The 25217-nt window shown below is 40.9% G+C and overlaps 1 long non-coding RNA gene across 2 annotated transcripts; it reads right to left on the bottom strand.

Moving 5' to 3' along the window:
* Window positions 1-916: 916 nt before the first annotated feature.
* On the bottom strand, window positions 917-16916 carry LOC118624754. 2 transcript variants are annotated; one of them, XR_004958426.1, is made up of 6 exons: window positions 16562-16916; window positions 13629-13722; window positions 8675-8864; window positions 4736-4843; window positions 2544-3030; window positions 917-1096 (listed from the first exon to the last, which is right to left on the bottom strand). It is a non-coding gene; the product is annotated as an uncharacterized LOC118624754 (long non-coding RNA). The 2 variants fall into 2 exon arrangements; XR_004958427.1 differs by lacking the exon at window positions 4736-4843.
* Window positions 16917-25217: the final 8301 nt, after the last annotated feature.

The raw sequence follows: 25217 nt of genomic DNA, 5'->3' as shown, positions 1-25217 counted from the left end.
AAGGAAGGGATTTTCTACTGGGGAGAGGGACCTTGTATGAATAACTTACTTTATATAGGAAGCATCTGAAATTTTATAGATGGTCGGACAACAGTTATTACCTCTTGTGGTTTTAGTGAGTCAGGAATTCAGACAGGTTAGAGCAGAGATGGTTTCTCTTCCACATCTGTAGCCTCAGCTGGAAGGTTCAAACACTGAAGGCTGGAACCATCTGAAGGCCTATTCAACATACATGTGTAATGGTTAATGATGGCTGTCAGCAATCTGCTGAAATGTATACATGGTCTTTCCATGTGATCTTAGCTTTTTCACAATGTAGTATTTGGCTTCAAAAGGTGAACATCTTGTACAGTTCAGACTGACAAACTTCAGAAGAGGGGGTGGAAGGGTGTGATAAACCAAAGAACTTATATGCAATGGACATTGACAAAAATGTTTGGGGTGGGGTTGGGGGCGGGATAGGAAGGAGGGTGTCTGGGAGGGAAAAGGAGAAACATCTGTAACAAAAATAAATTAATTTAAAAAATAAAATGTTTATAAGATTTTAAAAAAAGGTGAACAGTATGAGAGAGAGAGAGAAAGAGAGAGCGAGCCAGCGCCAAACTGAAGAAGCTCTACCCTTTCGATTACTCAGTCTCAGAATTCACATAGCATTTCCTCTTCTGTACTTCATCGATATGCATATAAAAGTGTTTGTAAATGAAATACTATGATTTCAAGTATTATTGTTTCAAAATAATCTGGGGGGGGGGGGACCTAGGGGTGTTAATTGAATAAGGCTGGCCAAGGGCTAAGGATTGTCAATGTTTGGAGATGGGAAGGGTCAGTATACCATTCTCTCTATTTTTTGTATGTTTTAAATTTTACTTTTTTAAAAGGGAAAAAATGCTTAAGTGTTTTTCTGTTTTGTTCCTGTCTCTGTCTTTATTATTTTCTTTCAAGATATTTACTGATTTTCTTCCATTTCCTTTTCTTTGTGGTAGCCATGGTGGCAGGGCCTGAAGAGCGGGGACCAAGGACACAGTCAAAGCTGAGGTGGTTGGAGGGTGAAGCATTCCAAAGTTGAGAGAGTGGTGGTGGGGTTGAGATTGGCCACCTAAAGGAGAAATGAGCAAATAAGTTACAATGTGGAAAAAGGGAAGGCTAGGATGAGTCTTGTTTTGATTGGAATTGGAGGTATTAGAGAAATCATGGTATTTTAAAATATGTATGTGTGTGTGTGTATATAAACATATATAGCTAGCTAGATATAGAAATATAGAAATAGATGAAGATATATGTTATATGTATATGTTTTATGTGTGTGTGTGTGTGTGTGTGTGTGTATTTCTTAACTCTTTTCAATGAGAGGGTCTTGAAGAAATAACATCCTAATGACTATGACCACACATAGCACTGAGATCTTGGTTTACAAATACCACTTCCCACTAAAAGGAACCAGAGATCCTGGGAGAAATGGTTGATTCCAGGGTTGAGGCTGCAGAAGCACAAGAGGAGCCTGGAAAGTTGGAGAGAGATTGGGCAGAAAGTAAAGAAGAGCTGAAAATGGTGAAGACCTACTAGAAGGACACAGGATGTGTCCTGAAGGGGCTCCCACTGGCCAAATCTAGGACAATTTGAGCATCCAAAGCAATGATGAAGTAACAAATTATAACCCATTGAATATAGGAATCCATGAGTCCACACAAATATGAATGAATGGATGGATGGATGAAAGAATAAACAGGGGGAAATGGAAAACTTTTCCTTCCATTGGAATGGAACTAATAAATGTTGAAGGAATGATGAAATTGGGACATCACCACCAGGCAACCATCATGATAATGATTCAGACATGAAGCATCAATGGATGCTAAAACCAGGGGTGAAAGTTTGAGGAATTTGATATTTATATAGTCTCAAAGCATTTCCCTCATAAAACAATATATTACAAAGGTAAAAAATAATAACTTTCTAGTGGAGAAATCTCATTAATTTTGACATCACCTAGATAAAAATTAATATCACTAGAAATGGGACAAATTAACATCATGTGCCTTTTGATGACATCCTGAGAAGAATACAGCATAACTTCTGTGAAATTCCTACCAAACAGGCATATAATAAATCTGATTATGAAGAGACATCAAAGAAACCCAAACTGAAGGTCATTCTGCAAAATAATTGGCCTGCAACCTTTTAAAATGTCTATGTCTCAGAAGACAAGGAATGACTGATGAACTATTTCAGATTGAAGTAGATTAAAAAAATATATAAGAATTCATGCAACCTACAATTCTAGATTGGATCCTGTACCAAAAGAAAAAAAAAATTTGCTATAAAGGATATTATTAGGATAATTGCAGAAATTAAATGGGATCTCTTAGGCCATAGGTTTATATCAATATTAATTTCCTAAATTTTAGATGGTTGTACCATAGATTTGTAGGGGAACCTGGGTAAAAGATGTATGAGAGTTCTTTGTATATTTTTGCATATTCTTTGTAACTTTGAAAGTACTTCAAAATAAAAAGTAAAAAAATTGAAAACAAATGAACAAACACCAAAGAAGAGGCTCCAGTGGCTTACTACTGGCTCGAGCTTGAGAAAGCATGCTTCTTCATCTCCTCGCTCCCCTTGTGGGACCTCTCCAGCCACATGATCTTGAACCCCAGCCAGATAGATGTCCATGTCAAGGTCTGCATATGCTGTTCTTCCTTTCTCAAAAGATTCCACCCAACCTTTGAACAGCCCCTTCCTCTTTCTAATTTAGCTTTCAGCTCAGATGGGTCACATTAGACTCTTTTATTTCCTTCGTTGCACTTGTGATACTTTGTTTGTTTCCTGTCTCTCTTCAGTAAAGGTAAGCTTACTGAAGACAAAGATTTTGTCTCTTTCACCTCCATATACTCAACAGCCAAGACAGTGCCTGGTGCATAATAGGTGCTTATTAAGTACTGCTGTCTGGTCTCGTAAACATTCATTGAGGTAGTGACACAGTGAACCTCTAAGGAAGCCTTTGAGTTTAGTATTCCAGTCCTTTGATATGACCTGGTTAAAAGAAAAAAATTTTGAAGAAAATAGTTTGGTAATGAAATACATTAGGGAAATGCTCTACATGGTGCCCCTTTAGGGATTCACAAAGCCTCTCAGAGGCCCTCCTGAAATGAATTCTGCTTGTCTTTAACAAAGCATGTCTTACCTGTACTGGAAGGTGGGATCCTCTTTTCCACTGGATTTGGGAATATAAAACATTGTGCTAGGACCTTTCTATAGTCTATGCTCCAATAAGAGCAGCATAAAACAAACAAACACTGCGGTATCTCTTTGTGAAACAATTACAAAATCTCTAAAACACCGGAAAGTGTCTCTTGTTTGGCCCGACAATGAAGCCAGGGATGCCTCTTGTGTTCACCGCAAAGTGGGACTGCCTGTTCTTGAGGCACGCCGCCCCCGCCCCCACCCCGCCCCCACCCCGCCCCCGGAGGCTGTGCTGCGGTGGATTCTCAGCTGCTGCTGGCTCTGGGGGAAGGAAGACCTGAGTAGTCAGTAGGGGTTACTGCCTATCTCCTGGATTCCAAAATGAGAGCTCAGCGAAGCAACATAACTCTAATAAAAAGGCTTTAAACCAATACTAAATTTTGTCTAGTAATTTAAATAGTCGTAAATGCATTATTTTTATACATTTGAATGACTTCCAGGAATGTTCCGTATTTTTCTACCTGTGGATTATAATTATTTCTAAGGAAATGTAGTGTTCACCCATTTAGTACCAAGGTCAGCCTAGTTTGGTTTTACCAGCCATTCGATGCTCCACCTCTCCGCCCTCCAAGTAGAAAGTGGACCACATTTTAAAAATGGGCTGTGAAGAGAAGGAACATAGTTTCTACTTCACAAGGAATCTCTCACACCTGAGTCGGCTTCCCTTCTCTCTTCCTTCCTTGAGCTGCCCGACCTGTCCTTCCCTGTCACCCCCACACCCGTCTTCCGTACATAGCGCAACAAGAAAACTATGAAGAGGTTTCGCATTGTTTTACAAAGGCCTGTACGTTTCATGTCTCTGGCTTCTAATTTTTCTCCCTTGTTCACAAAGTCAGCAATCGAAAGCCTCAGTCCACCCCAAGGTTTCCCTCTCTCTCAGTGCATTTCTGTTCCCTTATTATATTTCCTGATTTGCAAACAATTTCTTTCTATCAGGATCTAGTCCAAACCTCAAATGACACAAAGTTGAGGTAGTGGCAGAGACTTCCTTGTCTATATCTGTCTCCACCACTGGGTTAGATGTGAGTGTGGCCTTGATTAGTGTGTGGCTGCCAAGCACCCGTGTATTAGACACAGTCATGGCCCAGAGACACGTCAGATCGAAGGCAAATTCTACTACTGTCCTTTGTGGCTACCGCTTCTCACCAAAGAGTGTTCACAAGTTTAGACCCAGGATGACAAAATCCTAAAAACATCTTTCTTCTCCAGATCCAGGGTTAGAATCAGAAGGGGACTGACATCGTTTCCAAATGCCAACGCTGAACGTGGTCCACCTTTGTGATACAGCTTAGAAAAAAAGAAGGGATAAAAAGAAAGAATAAAGGCAGGAGGGAAAAAAGTATTAATTACTCAAAAGTATTAATTAAGTAAACATTATCATGGGCATCTCAGACCAAATACTTGTAGAAACTTTCTAAACCTGGAAACACACACACACACACACACACACACACACACACACTGTTTAATACAAATAACTATGAATTTATCTTACTGGGGGTGAGTGGGTTCTGAGAAGAATAAGAAGGATGCCCAATCACAGGTTTCTATTTTTCAAGTTAGCCAATAGTCCAGAGATACAATGGAGGAAGCATTTTCAAATCTAAACAGAAAAAAAAAAAAAGACTATAATAGGATCCTTGAAATGTTTCATCCTCACCCGCTTTTTAAATATGCAAATATCCCTGTAAAAGCATCCAACTAAAACCTAGTTGGCTAATATCTTTCTTATCAGACAGTTGCTAAAAAACAATATGCCTCTAAAAACAGATGTAGTGTAGATATGTTTGGAGGGGAAGTATGTTGCGGGGGGAAACCTTGTCTTCTTCAGAATGGCATCTTCAGCCAGCCCCGACGAGTCAGCTCCTCAGCCACCCAGGCCCTGGGGAAGCAGCCTGCTTGCCCCCTGCTGAAGAGCAGAGTTATCTGGCTCGGGATCAGGGGCTCCCTGTTGCTCTGATGTCTGTGCTGCAAAGTGCAGGGCACCGAGAGTCAGCTAGTTGGCACATGATAACCCTGCTGGCAGCTTCCCCTTTTCTCCTCTCCAGTGTAAACAGCACCCAGGGCTGAAGGCTGGAGCTTTGTTAATCTGGCTGCTTCACAGAGTCTTTAAAACATTATTTAAACTTTTTCCCCTATAGGAATTTAAAAGTTCTAGTTACACCTCAGGTTGGTGGAAGAAAATGGGAGGGGTCCTTTAGAACTGTTTATACCATCTGAGAAGCAAGAAGTGATGACCACCGCTGTGGGTTGTGTATTATCTAGGTAAATCTGCAAAACCACAAAACAGGTAATGCAACCACCCAATTTCCCCTTTCTCCTTTGTGTTGCTTTTCTTTGTCCATGGTACACAAACATCTTCCTTGTCTCAAAGTCTGCTCTCAGGAAAGATCGGCTACCTGGGTTCAAGCGGAAAGACCTCCAAGCACCCAGTAAGGCCTGCGTTGGGTTGGAATCTTGACTCTGCTACTTATTTGAACGGTGTCGTCTTGGGCAAGAAGCTCCACTTGTGCCAGTTTCCTCATTCACTGGGGCGGGGCTAAGAGTTGAAGAGGGAAGTGATAGAGCTAAAAATGGCTAATTCACATGTATATCAATGTTCTTCTCACTCAACAAATACTTAGTCTTACTATGTGCTGTACACATGGAATATAGCAGAAAACAGGACACAGAACTGGCCCTCCAGAAGCTTATCATCTCGTTAAAACGTTTGAGCATCATTATCCGTGCGTCCTGCATCTATTAGGTCCTTTTGGTGCATTAATGCCAACCAGTGCTCACAGCAGGAGAGTCATCACTCAGAATCCTGGGCGCTCACACCCTCTGCTCCCAGTGGTCTGTGGCTGAGTAGTTGTTCTTTCCATAAATATCTATCAAGGGCCCACTTTGCGCCAGGCATTGGGCTGCGTACTAGAGATTTAATGGGGGAACTGTTGCTGGATCAACTAGATTTCATCTGATTAATGTGGTTATTTCCTGAGTTTATTCAAACAACACTTGGACTGTCTTCGAGTGAGTGTCCCCAGTACAGTGTGAATCACATTATTCAGCAGCTTGACATAAAATGTCTGTGTTTTCTATATTCACTGAAAAGATACATAAAACACATGCTCCCACATGAAGGGAAGAAAACAAATATTTATCATGCACCTCTCATGTGGTCCTCCCATGCATTTCTCATTTAATCTTCACAACCAGGATGTGAGATGGACATTATGCTCAGTTTACAGAAAAAGAAATGGAGAGTCAGAAGGGTTAAACACAGAGGGCGCTTAAGTGTGTTTTCCAGGTTATAGTTTGAAACTGTTGTAATAAAAAGACCACAAAATATAGCTGCTTAATTAATTAAATTGATGCTTATTTCTTAACAGCCCCAATGTGAGCATTCCAGGTTGTGAGAGCAGCTCTGCTCCATGAGATCACTCCAGGACCCGGGTTCCCTTCATCTTGCACTGTCATATCCTGCACGGCTAAAGCTTGGTCACTACTATATTCCAGCCTACAAAAGGTGGGGAAGGACAACATTGTGAACAAGTAGCTTTGTTCTGAAGGAGATGAAGAGATCCTTTCTGCTTACATTGCACTGACCTGAACCTGACTGTTTGGCCACACCTAGCTGCAAGGGAAGCTGGGAAATGTAACCTATGCCTGGGCAGCCTTGTACCCTAATAAAACTTACTATTTGCTATTACTAAACATAAGTTGACAATGAGTACTTAGATCAGTTAGTAGTTTCTGGCAGAGCTAGTAAATGATGAAACAGGAATTCAAACTCAGATATGCTTGAATCCAATTTCATGCTACTGCCTCTTACATACAGAAGCCAGAGAACACCAGTTCTGCAATGCAGAACAACAACAACGTTTTCTTGAGTTTAGGAGTAAGCAACTGGAATTGTGTGTCAACTCAGAAACATAGGGGTATTGTTTTTTAACTTTTCTTCTTATAGATTCTGATATTCACCCCACCCTACCCAGTTTTCCTGGAAATATCTCAAACTTTTGGCAGCCTGGCCTTGTGACTCATGTGAATTACTTATTAAATGAGTTACAGAAGAAAGAGAAAAAACAGCCACTTTAAATAAAATCACCATCTCCTTGCCAAATCCCTCAGAGGAGATATCTTAAAGGCAGTACATTGCAGCAAACTATTTGGTTCAAGTTGGCTAATACAGAAGAGTCAATCAGGAAGACTAAGGGAAATGGCATTTTTAAAAAAGTCCCCCCACCCCCAATCACTTCTATAAATAGAGATTCTTGAAACTATATCTTAGGATAAAAAAGGAATAAACCATGTTTGCGTATTCTTGGCAAAGAAAGAAATATTGATTAATTTCTTTTTAAAAAAAGGGTAAAAACTACCATGTCCATTTAAAACTACCATTTCTATAATGTGGCAAATTTTGTTTGTTTTTATTTACTTATTTTTTATCTTTTAAGTAAATGATAAAATCCTATATTCCCTATATTTAATTTTACATTTTTTTCTTAAAGAAGGCCCTGCAAATTGTTTTAACTTCAGTCCCTACAAAATCTGGACCCACCATGTTAATTATTATATTCCTGGGGCCTACAGTTCTGCCTATCACACAATGAACACTCAGTAATTGCTTGGTAATGAATGAATGAATGATGCCTTGTATTTTATAGGAATTCCTGATATGTCTTCCTATTCTGGGGCGGGAATTCCCGCTCCTCTCACATCTGTGTTGCACTTTGCTCCCATATTAATCTTCCTAAAATACCACCTTTATCCTGTTACTTCGCTATTCCAGAGATCTTCAACAACTCCCACACAAATAGACAATAATGTTCAAATCTCCTAGCCTGACATTCAAGGCCTGTCACAACTTTTTTTCTCCTTATCTCCTATTTCTTTTTCTTTCTTCTTTTTTGGTTAATCCTTACCTGAGGATATTTTTTTCCACTGATTTTTAGAGAGAGTAGAAGGCAAGGAGGGAGGGAGAAAAGGAAAAGGGAAAGAGAGGGAGAGAGACATCCATTAGAGAGAGAGACACATCAATTGGTTGCCTCCTGCATGCACCCGGACCGGGGTAGGGGATTAGACCTGCAATCCAGGTATATGCCCTTGACTAGAATCAAACCCACTACCCTTTGGTGTACCAGCTGACACTCTATCCACTGAGCCACACTGTCTAGGGCTCACCTATTTATTGTCTTCATGAACCCCCGTCACACACAGACATGTATTTTCAGCTTTACGAGCATCCTTACTCCTTCCATCCTGCCGGCCTTCACATTACTTTTACACATCATCTGGAGATCAACTTTCCTCCCATCTCTGCCCCCAGAGAACCTTATCCCTCCCAGAGCCTCCTCCATGAAGCCCTTCCAGTCTCCAGCACACCCAGTGTTCTCTCCTTCTTTTGAACTCTGTCCAGGCACATCATTCATTCAGAACTGCTTTCTGTTACCAGTTATCTTCTCCTGTCTCTGGTCCCGTCTGCCCTTCTGGATTATACAAGCACTTTTCCGAGGGACCGCATCCTCATTGCAGCCGCCCCCGTTCAGAGGCCCCGGTGGAGATCGAAGAGATCCTGGAGAGTTCTGCTGGGGTGCAATTTGGAGCCAAATGGGAAGAAATAACAGAATTTCACGGCTTCCCTGGAACCAAATAAAAGCACCAGAAATGTCAGCAGAAAAGAAATAACATCATGAAAGAATGGCAATATAATACTTTAATGCAAGTTACTAAATCATAAATTCTTCAAGGGCACCTCTGTAATAGTTCCTGAAAAGTACCTGATTTGGGGGAATTTGCTGCAAGATTGTACCCCCAAAGATATTACAGTATAGCAATTCGTAACGTGGTGACCATAGTAGCGGTGATTAATGATGGCAATGTGAAGAGAGCTCTAGTCCTTTAAGGTGGATGAGCCATTGGAAGTGTTTGATGGGGTCCTGCACAGGCAGAGTTTACTCTGTTACTGCTTTCTACATTGCAACAACAAAAGAAACAATGTTTTCCAAAGGAAAGTATAATTTCTATTTCATTTTTTTAAATGGTTACATTTTCCCCAAGGCATAATGAAAGAGTCTTCTTTAAACCATACTTCTAGAAAAGAAAGTACTTTTAGGAAATGAGGAAGAGCTTTTGTTTTCCAGCTAGCATCAGGCTTCTTTGTCTTTGTCTTCGTGTGTGTGTGTGTGTGTGTGTGTGTGTGTTTCAGGAATAGGCAAAACAACAATTCTTTGGTAGAGGTTAAAATTATAGCCCTAAAAAAAGTCACTCAAATACAGTATTTTATTTCAGTTTAGACTCATTTCCAATTGTACTTAATCTTTTCCAGGCTTGTTATTACTTTCTCTTACAGTTTCCACTGTGAAATGACATTTTTAGTCTCTTTTGCCCTCTATTGAATTGCCCTGGTAATAACAGTAACTAGCAAAATGCTAGTTCTCTAGCACGCAGGGGGAGACATAAATATTTGATATCAGATCAGTGGTGTGTGTAATTGTTACTATAGAGAAAAATCTTTGATTGCTGTCCAAATCTGGAGGTCAATTAAAATTTAATTGCTGGGTCTTCTCCATATATCTAAAACTCATAATATTTCATAGACTGTAAGTGAATCCCTTCCTGTTCCTATTACAAACTATTCTCCATCTCCAAGGGTATGAAGCTGGAGAAAATGCAACTCACCCTCAGGAACAGGAACTAGATATTAGAGAGTAATTCCTTCAATGAACACTGAAACTTTTAGAAAAGAAATTTTATCTCCTCTAGGCACCATTCAAAATAGGATAGACTCTCATTTGTCTGCATATCTTTCTGTTAATATCAATAATTTCTGAAAAATCATACAAAAGCAAAAGATATGAAAGAATTCATATATTAGCTTGCCTGTAAAAACATTTAAAAATACGAGTCAATACTGTGAAATTGGAAAACTATGATTTCATACTAATTAAATGCTATTCGTAAATTATATTTACAGAATTCCAAACATAAAAAGAAAAGATAAAGCAAATGTTCTTAGGGCAACAATGGCAGCGGTATAATACATGAAGTTTTTCTTCCTAATACTAACACCACAATTGTTAAGTGGGATTTGGCTACTGGCTGAACTCATCTCATTACATCCAGATGAATGCAGTACTAAAGAAGTAGAGAATCCTGAAGCTTAATTTTATGCATCAGTTTCAAAGTCTCTCAACTGCACCCGAAGCTGTTCTGGTAACACAAATAACTGATTTATCTTCTACCTCTCCTAGTCTTCCTCCTCCCCTTTAATAGGATGGGATGAGCATCCTAAAGGGATACAAAGTTTAGCAGAGCAGAACGGTAGGTGAGAGCTACTTACCTGCCACCAGGAAAGTCAGAATTGAGCAAAGGGTCCATGTAAAAAAGCAATCTAATGAGATTTTTAGAAATCTGAGATTTCTTTTGTTAGTATGTGTTATGCAACTAAGTACCTTCCTGGGATTAAAGCTAGAAGAGGACAAAAGTACTAGTTGAGAGGTAGGCTCTGGAGTCTAAGAAGACCGGTTATGCCATTTATTGTTGTGTGATCTGAAGCAAGTTTCTGAACCCTCCAGGCCTCAACTTCCTCACCTGTTTAATGAGAAAGATACAACTTCACAGAGTTGTTCTGAAAATTAAATGAGTTCATATCTGTCAAATACTAGGAAAAGGCTTGGCCAGAGCAGACTTGATTGCTTGCCAGAAGTAATTACTAGCATCATCACAATGGTCAAAATTCTCAAAAATATCTTCCTATTTTTAGCATTAATAATAAAGATAATAGTAACAGCCGTAACAGGGAAATTTTCCCTAGGCATTTGCTGGGAAAGAAAGCTAAGAAAAGAAGTCCGACTCCCCAGTTCACTGTGACCCAGGACAGGGAAAGGCCGCGAGATTCCTTCGCATCACCCAGGAGACTCCATCTGGTCTCTGCCTCCTTGGAAGCAGGTGGAGTTATTCAGGGACTTGATCAACCATGGAAGCCTCGGGCTGTTCGTTAAGTGGTTCTTTGTTTCAGGTCTGCATGGTCCTGATTTGGGCCAACAATTAGAATGAGGGAATCGTTAGACTGTTTAACTTTTTCACTTAGAAAACGGTTGCACAACCCTGGGCCCCAGAAGTCAGACAGGATGCGATTTGTACTGTCAACACATGTGGGGCATTCTGAAGGCACAGGTAGCAATTTGGTTCATATACAGACATTTATGAATTGGATATAAAAAGTCCTTTTTCTTTTTTGCTTATTACCTTGTGTGTGTGTGTGTGTGGGGGGGGGGGGGTGTTGAAATATATGACCTACTAGTGGAGCACTGGCTCCTCTTTCAGGTGCTGTTTGTGGAATATTCTTACAGGTGAAGAAGGGGCCCTGAATGTGGAAGAGGTTACCTCCAGGAACACAGGCACAATCTGTGAACATGCACCCAGGAGATTTGGGAAGTCGGAGCAAGCTGACCAGGGTTGGGTCTCTGGGAGGTAGGGCTGGAAAAGTTGAGCTGGAAATGCTGAGACTGCATCAGTTCTAGTGTAATCTCTCTCTGAAGGAAGACCGAGTTTCACAGAGAATGAAGAAGGCTGAATATCAAAGCCAAAAGGCAAAACAATTCAATTAATTTTATTTTTCTCAAGGGGGAAAAGTGGACTCTGAAGAACTAGTATGAACAAGTATGAAATAGTATATCTCACCTGTGTTTTCTGAGAGGCAAGATGGAATACTGAGCTTTTATGATCTGGATGAGATTTCACTCAGAATTATGTTCCTTCCTTAGTCTCACTCCCTTTCTGTCTCTCTTCTTCCTTTGTAAATTTAGTTCCTACCTACTGAATGGCTGCTGTGTGCAAAATACCGAGCCAGGCACCTTGGTCACAACAGGAAGCAAAATGAGAGCCTGTCCTGGCCCGCTTAGATATATGGTAGCAGGGAAGGCTACACATTCCTTCACTGCAACCTAATGAATTGGGATTTTGATTTAACCAAATCATTTCAGATTGATGCATAATGTGAGTCCCTAAGAGGCTGATTATCTAGATACATGGACCAAATTGAGTTTCTAAACCTACTAAGCGGAGAGCCAGACCACTGTCTGTGGAGACACACTGAAGGCACTGTGACCCTAGGCGGTGCCTCTGGGTGCCCGTGGGCACCCTTCTCTGAGAACCAGCCCATTCTCATTACTGTCACCAGGAAGGAGAGTTCTTATGCCACTTGCTGCACAGCACCACACACACACAGTTGCTTTAAGAAACATGATAAACAAACATTGATTTTTGATTTTGTTTTTAGTGGCAGTCTCTTGGCAAACACGTGCAACTCCGGACAGGTGAAACAGTGGGAGAGGGCGCTGAAAACAGAGGGAATGTGACGGGGGTTTTTCTAACTACAAACTGGCGCTAAAAGCCAATGGGTATATCCGACAGCTAAAAGAAGTGTATTTAAAACAATGATTCTCCAGCATCAATCAAGCTCTTTATATTCCAAATTTTAAGAATTCATTCTGTAATATTTTTATTATTTTATATCCTAAAATTACCCAAGGCACTGATCTAAGTCTAACCATGTGATTATAAATTTCTTATAGAGTCATGAAGTCCTTCACAAATTATTCAGTTACTCAAGATTAAGTGCTATACTGGCTATTATATTCTCCAATAAATCCTATTATCGATTATTTGTACAAATGATTTACACATTGAACTACATTTTTAGCTTTCTGCTTATTAAGTCCTAAACCCTTAAACAATGAGATTAAAAATTGCTTTGAATAATATATTTTACATGAATTAAATGATTCAAAAAACTACTGCAAAGAAGCACATTCAATTGCATCTACTTAAAATTGCTAAATAAGCTCCATTTGTGGGGTTTAAAATTGTCCTCTATTTTTATTTTGTGACTTTTACCCCGTGCTTTGGGACTATTTGTCTTCCTTAATTACTCTGACCTCCCATGGGAATGGGAATAAGATAGCACAGACACCTCCTGACACACTTAAGCAAAAATCTCACATTAGACTTGGCCAATGTATGCAAAACAAGTCCCCAAGGCTCTTTCTCCACAGCACAGCTCTGGCAGTGATCAACAGTTTGTCGTTCTTTGAAGGCCATGACTCTAGTTGAAAAAGACTTCAACCAGGTGTTCATAAAGTAGCCCTCCATTATCCATTGGGGATACATTCCAAGAACCCCACGGAATGCTTGAAACTACACATAGTACTGAATCATATATATATTATATTTTTTTCTTAAACATACACACCTATGATAAAATTTAATTCATAAATTAGGCACAGTAAAAGATTAGCAACAATAACTAATAACCAAATAGAACAATTATAACAATATACCGGAATAAGTTATGTGAATGTGGGTGGTCTCTCTCTCAAAACATCTCATTGCACTATACTCACCTTTTCATGGAAGGAAGCACTTTATGGCGTCTCTTTGGCAAATCCAAATTCCCAGCATCACTGTGGGGTCTTTAGTAAGTAAAATAGGGGTCACCTGAACACAAGCACAGCAATATTGTGATGGATCTGAAAACCAAGGATGCTGCTAACCGAGTAACAGCTGGGAGAGTCTACAGCATAGAGACACTGGGCAAAGGGCTGATTCTCATCCTGGGTGGGATGGAGCGAACACCACCACAAAATTTCATCATGTACTCAGAATGGCCCCCAATTTAAATCTTGTGAATTGTTTATTTCTGGGATTTTCCATTTAATATTTTCTGATAGCAGTTGACTTCAGGGAACCGAAAATGTAGAAAGGGAAACAGTGAATAAGGGAAAAACGACTATTTTTTCGTGCCTAAGAAATACATGCTCATTCATTTTTAAAAAGTTTTGTTTTAGTATTATGATTCTTTACAATAGTAAGAATACTACTGTTAAAAATGGGCTATGTCAACTAACTAATCAGCGTGTTATGAAACACAGTAATTACTTATATTAAACTTGTGAAGACCACAAAAAATTGCAAAGAGAAAGGCAAGTCCATTCTCAAAATAGCTAAACTTTAAGTACTCACTATATGGCAAGAAGTATGTCAGATGCTTCATGTGTTAACTCATTTAATCTTCATGACAATTTTGGAACCCACATATGACCATGCTACCCATTTCAGACACGAAGAAGGTGACATCACAGAATGATCAAGGAATTTGCCCAGCTGCCATGGCTGAACCCAGGCAGTCTGGCTCTAGTGCCCGAAGTCCTTGACCATTCAGCTATGCTACTGCTTGATGATACCCCAGGATCACAAATGACAGCTCAGAAGAGAAATCACGGACCATGCATTCAAGTTCTCGCGAAGACACATAACCACTGTTTTCCAAAGCCTGTCAATAAAACGGCCCTGGTGGGCAGCTGTGTATGCCACACCAAGAACAGAAAGGGGGTTTTCGCTATCAGACTTCACAAGTTCTGGTCCCAACAAGACCATGTCCAGGGAGAAAGATGCACGCAGATGCTGTTCATCAGTTCTCACCCAGCAGCCTCCTGACCGCTGTTTGGCTTTTCATGCCTGTCTGCATGAAGGGAAGGATGCTCCGGTTCCAGAGATGTGAGTGTTCTGAGCCCTGACACAGCAAAGTCCTCTTACAAATCAGCACACTGATATCTACCTGCATGTGCTGCTCTCCCTGAGAATTGAACACATAGCATCCTGCATTATATGTCAGAGGAAGGAGCACACCCCTGGCTGTACTCTCTCTCCAAGGTCCCTCCCTTTCCAAGCTTCTCACTGCACCTGGTTCAAACCATTGTCCTTAGACCGGAGTGTCCCCAGGAGGCTTCACCTTCCCCCAAACAACTAGACTCATGGGTTCCCACCCCATGTCCCCCAGCACGTTGGGCCCTCCAAGTGGGTCATAGTTGCAACAAAATCCTAAAAACAACAATAACAATAGATATATCAAAAATTCTGGCACAGCTCTGAAGAGGAAACCGAAGCTCAGAGTTTATTTATTTAAAACATTTGTTGTTTGTTTTATCCTCACCTAAGCATATGTTTATTGAGAGAGGAAGGGAGAGAAAGAGAGAGAAAACGTTGATGTGAGAGAGAAACACCCATCTATTGCCAACTGAGCCACCCAGTCAGGGCTGAAGCTCAGCATGTAGATGGCCCTGAAAGAAACAGCTGGGGACTGGCAGGCCCAAACCCAAGCTCCTGGTTCCTAGTTCCATGCTGCCGCCTAGTGGTCTCCTGTTAATAGCCCTACTTCCAAAGGCAAAATGTTCCCTTCTTTCCTTCCTTCCCTCAGAACAAGAAACAGAATAAATGAAGTGGTTCACAGAACTACTCAGGAGTCAAATACGAAGGAAATCTTTTACACCGTTTACACTAGTTATCAAACTAGTGTAATATTTTTAGGGATAATGACTCTCAAAAATTCTTTTAATTTAGCTAAAATGCTATGATTGCATTACATTTAAAAGGCTCATTTGAGGATTATTTGGTGCTTTAAAAGGTGAGAAAAATAAGTATAGTATCATTTGAAAACACTTTAGTATGTTTTCACCAGCAAATTATATTCAAGGGACACCCTAGAATTATATTCAAGGGACACCCTAGAATCTTATAATTCTTTTTAGACTATATTGTTTGTCAATTTATTGACTTTCAAGTCTGTGAGAAGGACGCAAATACTGACAATATATTACTGCCATATAAAATACTGTTTCTCTTTAAAGTTTGTCAAAGGGATGGACTGTGCTTGGTATATGTTCTTTGCATTCTCTCCTATGTTCCTAATAATATATACGCATGCAAATATCATGTGACAATATATTAAGTGGAATTCCCACTTTCTATATGAAGCTTCAGAAATAAAAGTCCAAAATTTCACATATATAATATTCATACTCACATGTATACATATACTTTCATATAAATTAACTATTAATTACTGTATTGCATCAAATACTACAAAGGTATGAGAAGGTAAAGACATTCTGCTCAAAAGCAAACCCACACATTGTGATTCAAGTTGAAAACCTGAGGGTAATGTTAGAAACCAGCTTTCCAAATTCACAAGCCAAAAACAAAGGGTTGATGTCCTATTTCTTCAATTTACCCTAAAAGATGGTGGATTTTGGTCACTTGGAGCTTTTCAAAATCTGAATTTAAATCAAGTTTTATAAAGCACTTGCTACAGCAATGCATGTGAACCCAGGAGGAAACAGCAACCCTGTAAACGCCAACTCGTGATTGCAATCTACAAGACAGTCTGGGGATCAACTGTTCTCCACAACAGGTGCGACAGATGGTGTCCCTCTCCAGCAGCCCCCACACATGTCTCTGTTCTGCCCTTTTACCAGAGGGCACAGAAGCTACCACTTACTTTGACGAGTAGTGTTCATCTTCTGGCAGGGCAGAGGACTGTAGTTTTGACTCCTTTTCCAATGGCTTGGTTGTCCACAGTAAAGACACCAGAAGTCTTCAGTTCACACCACTGTCTTTAGGCTGTGATGAAAAAGAACACACCGAGCCCCCACGGGTTCGATTGAGGATCTGTTGAGATGTGTGGGTTTTGTGGTCTGCTTCTCGTAAATTTGCAAAACATGATTTCCTCTGCCGTGCAAATAATGGTGTCTATCACATGGGAGAAGAGACATTCTACCTAGTAAGTCATGGAGATGTTTGCAGAATGCTCTGAATGAAATTTGCTAAAGGCAGAAATGCTGAAAATACATAACGAGGGGGCTCCAGTGTAGCACAGAAAAATCCAGTCACTTGTTCGTGTAGTCAAAATCATCTGGGAAAAGGAAAGTGAGTGAAGGCTTAGAAACAGAATCCATTTTTCAAAAGTGAAAATGTACAACCTCTGATGACTTAAATGACTTCAAATCCATGAATTGTTTTACTAGCGCCAGAGATGTAGGCAGTCACCTATTTTCTATCTCCATGACTTGTGAGTTGTAACAGGAAGACTTCAAGATGTAAACGTCACCGAGAAAACCACCCTGTGCTGCCTTGGTGTACGGAAGGAACAGGCAGTGCAGGAACTCGGCACAGACTTTTAGCAGAGTTAAAACCCCTCAGTGAATTCACAGAAATCTCTTACACAACTTGCCTCAGGGATGTTAAATAGGTTTTCCTTAACTGCTTTCAGCAATAAGAAAATCACCATCTTGAAGGGCAAGTAATTCTGTTTTCAAATAACTTGAATCATTAGACGATTCTTTCTCATTTGAAGGTGAAATTTATCCCCTGTAACTTCCATCCCCTGGACTACTCTCTGGAGCTATAAAACTAAGATTTGTTCCCCTTCTATATAATAGCCTACTAGATCTTCCGAGTTCACTCTTATATTCTGCCTAACTAGGTCTCTCCTCTTTCCTGGGTAAATATCCCATTTCCTCAAAGCATGTATAATCAATACTCTTTCCTTCCTCATTCTTCCTCCCCTGATTGTGCTCAGGTTTGATCTTTGGAAATTCAAACACATTCCCGTATTCTTTTCTTTTACGTCAAGTGCTCCTCTCTTAACAACAAGGAACCTAGCAAATAAACCCCCCTCCATTACATTCTAGTTTTAATTGTATTTCTCTTTTCTCTGTCAAAGTCAGTTTTTTTAAAAGTATTTTGCACTCGCTTTTTCCATTTCTTCCCTTCCAAGGCTACTGCACCCTGGCTTCTGTCTTCACACCCTGCTGAAACTAATGATGACAGCTTCACTGTTGGCCCTGGAAGGTGAACAGCAGGTGGCTCGAGAATGGGTCTAGCTGTCAGCCGATGTGGTCTCCAGATCCACCACTTGCTCCTTGTGTGACCTTGGCAATGCACTGAACTTCTTCTCAGTTTGCGTTTCCTCACTGATAAAATAGATTGTTGTAATGACCAAATAAGATAACATAAGCAGAGTGTTAAAGGGCCTGGCCCACAGTTGGTGAGCAATGTCTCTGGTAGTTACTATTGTTATTATTATTGCGCTCACCAGTGCTGCCAGACTGCACAGTGCATCAGAATCACCTGGTAGGCTTGTTAAATTATCCCTCCCCCCAGGCTGCTAATTCAGTAGGTCTGGGTGGGGCTGAGGATGTGCATTTCTGCCAAGCTCCCCCGTGCTGCTGGCGCTGCTGGCTCAAGAACCCCCCACTTCGAGACTCACCCTAGCCTAGACCTTTGCCACCCTGAGTGTACTCACAGCACTGACATCACCTGAGAGCCTTCTGGAACTGCCACCCAGACCTCCTGAATCTCATCCTGCGTGGGCACCAGATGCCACCTGATTCTCATGCACATTAAGGTTTGAGAAACACAGGCCTGCCCTTAGGTATTTCCTGGTCCTTATATCCATCGATTCAGTAACATCTAATGCTTTGCTTCTCTCTTCTTTTAGATAGTCCTTACCTTTCCACATATACTTTTCTCCTGGTTTTCTTCCTATCTCTTTGATTATTGCTTCTCAATCTGATTTTTCTGCCTCTATACTGAAAGCTCCCCCCTCCCCCGCCGCGTTCTGTTTCTCTCCTGTCTGCACTCCGCATGCTTGTGTTGGTTAAGATTATATTCAACAGCAAGTAAGAGTGCCCCCCACCCCAACAGAACAAAACAGTGGTTCAGACAAGCTAAAAGACCATTTCTTGTTCATGCCAAAGTCCAGATGTGGGCAGTCCCGTGCTGGCATGCCGACTCTGCTCCACAAAGCTTTTAATTACCCACATTCCTTTTATTCTGGTCCTGCATCCTTCATGGCCTCCACTCCCAATGTCACTCCTGGTTTAAATACAGCCATCACATCTGTGTGGCAGCCACCAGGAAGGAGGAAAGGATGCAGAAAAAAAGGGCAAAAGACAGCTGCCAGCGATCTTTTACGGAAGTCTGCTGGAGGCCGCCACCAGATACCTCTGATTATAGCTCGTCAGCCAGAACTTAGGGCTGTAGCCACCCACAGCTGCGCTGGAGAGGGGGCAACGTACTTCGTCTCAGCTAAAACGTCGGGACATGTTACCGCAGGGGTAGGTCAGCGAGCAGTCTGCCACATGTCCCGCGATTCGTCCATGTAGAAGCCATCTCTCTGCACACAACACACCCAGCGCCTCCCCAGGTCAGACGGATTACTTTACCACGGCTGCTGTAACCAAGCACTGCAAGCTGGGTGGCTTCATTAGCGGACATTTATTATCTCACAATTCTGGAGGCAAGATCAGGGTATTGGCAGAGGTAGTTCCTTCTGAGGGCTGCGAGGGAGAGCATCATCCAGGTCTGCCTCCGGGGCTTGTAGGTGACCGCCGTCATGCGCACGGGGTGTCTCTCTGGATGCATACTATGTCCAGATTGACCGCCTTTTTTCATCCTCACCCGAGGACTTTTTTTTTTTTTGCATTTATCTTGAGATTGAGTGGGAGGGAGAAAGGAAGGGAAAAAGAGAGAGAAACATCCATGTGAGAGAGACACATCGAGTGGTTGCCATCCACATGTCCCCACCCGGGGCCAAACTGCAATCAAGGTACGTGCCCTTAGCAGGAAACAAACCTGGAACTTGCTGGTCCATGGGCTGACGCTCTAACCGCTGAGCAAAACTGTCCAGGGCCAGATTTTCCCCTTTTGTAAGGACACACTAGTCATTTGGGATTAAGGGTCAACTCCAGTAGGACCTCATCTGAACTAATTATATCTTCAACCCTGTTTCCAAATAAGGTCCCATTCTGAGGTATTAAGGGTTAGGACTTCAACACATGAATGTGGAGGGGGACACAATTCAACCCATAACACACTATAACCCCTATTTTCTATTCAGTTATTGAAACCAATCACAAATCTATGATACCTAGGATCAAGTGTCCATACCTGGTCCACACGGTTATTGGAAGAGGAGTGTGGGACATGTTACAACCACGGCTGCCTACACCTGCCAGGTGGCCAGTGACTGTGTTCAAGGTGGCTTCCCTTGGAAAGCGCTATGGTTCGGTTCGTCTATATCATGATGAACTAGCCCTGCTGACAACGCCACCTGCCTAACAGCTCCCTTTCTTTACTAAACACACTAATGGCACTGGCTACTCCCTCTGCTTCATACATCTTTCTAGACCTTCAAGTGGCTTGCTCAGACTCTGTTCAAATGTCACCTTTGCAGAGAAGCCTTCATGGGCCTCCCTGTCTAAAATAGCCCTTCCTCATCCTCATTACTTCCTAGCTCTTTCCCACGTTTTATTTTTCTTTCATACCATTTATCACTCCCTGAAATTATATTAGACACGTGTGTGTTTATTCTCTGTGTCCCTCACTAAAATGTAAATCCCATGAGGCCAGGGACTTTGTATATTGTACCTCTGTCGCTCTAACACCTAAAACACACGACTCAATAAAACTGTTGAATAAATAAATAAATCCTTCAAGATTTTGTTCACTTGACCTTACACAGATCTTGTAATCTGTACATGAAAAATATTCTGAGAGGGAGAATGAGTCCTCTAAATTTTGCTTCTGGGTTAGTATTTCTGAGTTTATAATTCTGCAACCTATACAGTAAGTAAACAAGTAGACATAATGGCCATTTTGGGGGGCTCCACCTGGTTTGAGGATTCCATCAACTTTCCCACCTTCTCTGATAAAGACGCCCCAAGCTCTAGGTTCTAATTAACACAATGTTTTAAAACTATGGGTCGTGACTCATTAGGGGTCATGAAATTGCTTTAATGGGTCAGAACCATCATTATTAAAGAGAACAAAACTGACCGGAATAGATGTTAGAGCTTGTCATGTTTTAAGAGTAAATATTGTTTTACGAAATTTCTGTTTCAGTTTTATAGATCTATGTATACGTGTGCTGTGTTAGAAAGTAAAATGTATTTCTTACTTTGAGTCACGGTCGAAAACAGCCGCTGCTTTTGTCCCCAGGCACAGAAATACAAGGAGCTTATCTAAATGTAATTCTTTGGCTATTGAATTTTTACTCATTTCAATTCAGTTCTTTTGAGGAGAGAACAATCGATTTGGTCAACACATTGTTTTTCAAAAACAATCTTTGCTCTTGAAAAGCTTGTACTCTAGCAGGGGAAGTGGAAGTACTACAGTGTGGGAGATTCAGTTGTATAGGGGTCCAGACCAGGGAGCAATTAGTTCTGACAGTAGAACCGTCTAAGAAACCTGCTCACAGTGAGACTGGGAGATGCACACCTCTGGTTAGTCCTCACCAAGAAAGCACTGAGGATAAGTCCCGCCTTCGATTAGCCCCAGCCTAGGCGGAGAAACTGGACTCTTAGCTATCAAAGCTATTTTGCTTAGAGCTAGAGAGCATTTAGATACATTTTATATCATATAAATATTTTTTCCTTTTAGTTCTGTATATGAAATTCTCAGGAATAATCAGATAATATATCACTTGTCCTGGAACTCCTAAGAGTACGATAACAATCTTAATTTAAATTTTAGGCACTATAACTCTTTTTTTTTTTTTTTTTTTTCAGCTCAGAATTGTTTTCATTTACGAAGGAGTAGTTCAATCTGTGTCTTAAAAAATGATGTCTATTGCTTCATCACCCCAGATTATGGCACCCATACTTACTAGATATTTCAGGCATATAAATGTATTCCTTTTTAAAAAGATGATATATTGAATATTTGACAAAGTATCACTGGATATTGACACATTTGTAAGAATTTGATAAAGAAAAATCACAAATGTGAGAAATTCTGTTTCAGACTAAGAATCTTGATTTTTGGGGGGTCTCTGACATATGGTATGTATTTATCAGTTACTGAATTGTTACTAGATATTAGTGTATGTAAGTCAGAACTTTGGGGTGCAACTGACAGAAACCAGGACCCAGCTGCTGTTGGAGGCAACTGGAACATGGACTCAACAACCACTAGGTTGGTCTGTTTTCCTTCTCTTGACTTTTCTCTGCATGTTGCTTTCATTCTCTCACATTCTTTCACTATGTAGCAGGAAACAGATGCCAGCAACTTTGCTCCTCTTTCCTTCTCAATGTGCCACTGACAAGTGACCAAAACTCTCTCTTTTGACTTCAAGCTAACAAACAAACAAACAGACAAAAACTGTAGCCTAATGAGGTTAAATTACTTCAAGATGTCAGGTACCCCATCCCAGACCAATGACTTGTGTCCAGGAGGTGGGGTAGTCTTACTCATCTAGTTTCTGTTGGATAAATACCCTTGGGCCAATCAATGGTGGTGACTAGCTGAGATTTGTAAGAAAATGGCAATTTCCCTTTTAATTGTATGGCTGAGGAGAGGCAATAACACATCCCAGGAACAGATGTTATTTTGGGTGGATCAGACCATAAACATTCACTACATGGGTGTAGTGTTAAGTATCTCATACACATTACTTAAGAGAATCTGGACATAGTATGCACACAACCCTTAAGATGCAGCTCAGTTTATCATCCAATGGCTTTGTCCCCAGATATAGAAACACAGGTGCTTTGGGGGCCTGTCTAAATGGGTCATTCTTGAAGAGAAGCCTGATAGAATCTTACCTTCCTGGTCTTGTTTGCTAAGGATTCATGGTGATGGGAGAACAGATTTTAGATACTCTTATAAAAAAAATTCTTCGAGAAGGTTTACCTTGAAATTTTCTGTGCAAAAATGCTGATTTGACCTCTTCTCCTCGTGTGGGCTGACCCGCATTCTCTGCTGCTCCTAACAGCTGCTCTGAAGGTTACAGACTCTGTTGCTTACACAGCTGCTTTAGCAGAGAGCCAGCCAGGCAGAGTTCCAGCCTTCAGACTGTTTGTTAACCCTTCCCAGCTATTTTAGAAGCCTGGTGAGGGATAGGATTTTATAGGCAGGATTCTGTCTAATCCTGTTTTAACTAGAAGACCTGATGGTACTGAAAGTCTCCTTTTTTTCTTTTTTCTTTCTCCCTCCCCCTCCCTTTCTTCTCCCCTTCCTTCCTTTCTGTCTCCTTTCCCTCCCTCCCTTGCTCTCTCCCTCCCCACCTTTTTCCTTCTTTTTGTTGCAATGACAATTTCTTGCACATATGGGAGAACAGGTTGATTTTTTTTTTTTTAAAGTTACTGGGTATGCCCTTTCCTCCTCTACCACAATTCTGGACTTAACGATATTTTCACTTTACTCTTCTCCCTTAGCAACATTTTAATTTAAAAATTCCCTGACACTGCAGGGCTGGTGTGGCTCAGTGGATTGAGCATTGTCCCATGGACTGAGAGGTCCGAGTTTGATTTCCAGTCAGGGCACATGCCCAGGTTGTGGGCTTGATTCCCAGTAGGGGGCGTGCAGGAGGCACCTATCAATGTTTCTCTCTCACATAGATGTTTCTATCTCTCTCTCCCTTCCTCTGTCTCTAAAAAAAATCAATTAAAAAAGAACAACATTTTGAAAAATTCCCTAACACTGAAAAGTAAGCTCTGGCATGTTATAATTTCTTGTACTACTTTTGTTTACATATGGAGTACCATAATCCAATTTGTCAAATGTTACTGCTAGAGATATAACAAGGAAAAGGTAGATTGTTAGCTGTCACTTCAGACTGGTGACATACTTAATCATATTGTAATAACAAGAATATGAGAAATAGACTGGATTCTAGAAAGACAAGAAAATTGTCTGTTCAACCAAAGCAACCCACCATTGAAGGGCTCTAAAATGTAATAGTTTTATTGACATCATCTGATATAAGATAAACAGTGTATAAAAACTATTGTAGTCTGTTCCAATCAAGGGAATATGAGTGACTCAAGTTGCTTATTCAACTATTTATCATATCAGGCCTGTGCTAGTCATGAAGGTATAGAAGTAAACAAGACTGACTGGGTCCCACTGTGCTGGAGCTAACTAGTTAGTGTAAGAACCATTATATACATATTTTATCAAGCTAACAAATTACAATTTTTATGAATGCTATGAAAAAAATGTACAGAGTGAGGTACAAATATGTAATATGGAATACTTCCTAGTCTGGTATTTGGGTGAAGAGAAGTTTTAGAGTTGGTTTCCCTGAGGCAGGGACATAGGAGGATAGACAGAAGGGAGTTAGATGCTGGCAAGACCAAGAGAGAGAGAAATAACATCCAGGCCAAGAGAACATGTGTAAAGGCTCCCGGACGGGAAAGGCTTTGGTGTACTTAGAGAACTGAAAGACAGGTTACAGTTCAGTGCTGGGGAAGAAGAGAGAGAGAGCATGCTAGATGTGAGGCTGGGAACCCATCACAGGCTTTTTAGGTCATATTAAGAATTTTTCAGTTGATGTTACATGAAGCTATATCAGTTAGCAATAGATGCATAACAAACAAGCACCAAATCTCAAGAGCATAAGACAATAAATAATTATTTCTTGGTTATACAAGTCAAATGGGTGGGCTGGGTGTCAGGCTGCAGGTCTGAGGGTCAGCCACGCAGACTGTGTTCCGCAGGTATCACATGGAGCACTGGTCTAAGCACCAGCAGCCACCCTAGGAAGCTCCTTTCATAGTGACAGCAGAAGCACAAAAGAGCAAGCCTGGTAGCAAACAACACGCACAGCTTCTGCTCATGTCAGATGAACTAACGTCCCATTGATCACAGTCAGTCACCTGGCCATGCCCAACATGAACGGGGCACAGAAGTATAACCTCCCTTAAAGGGGGCAGGTGGGGGAGGGAGGGAGTGTACTTTTTCTACCATAATCTCATCTACCACAGAAGACACTGAGGGATTATAACCTAGAAATGGGGGAGATAGATTTAGTTTCAAAATGGGCATATCGGGGTGTGTGGGGAATGGATTAGAGCAGTGATTTTTCAACCATTTTTATCTCATGGCACACATAAACTAATTACTAAAATCTGTGGCACACTAAAAATATATTTTGCTGATCTGACAAAAAAAAAAACAGGTATAATTTTGGTTCATTCACACTGGATAGCTATTGTTGGGTTGGCTGTTGTCATTTTTAATTTGACAATCTGAGGGAAAAGAAGTCAGTGCCCCTGACTAAATAGTCAGGTATTGCATGTTTTAAAAATTCTTGCAGCACTGTACTAGTCATTGGGGTACAGACAAAAAGGGAAGTTTTAATTAATAAACTA

The sequence above is a fragment of the Molossus molossus genome, unplaced genomic scaffold (genome assembly GCF_014108415.1).
Source record: "Molossus molossus isolate mMolMol1 unplaced genomic scaffold, mMolMol1.p scaffold_m16_p_10, whole genome shotgun sequence".
Taxonomy (NCBI): domain Eukaryota; kingdom Metazoa; phylum Chordata; class Mammalia; order Chiroptera; family Molossidae; genus Molossus; species Molossus molossus.
This window is presented reverse-complemented; position numbering and strand designations above follow the sequence as displayed.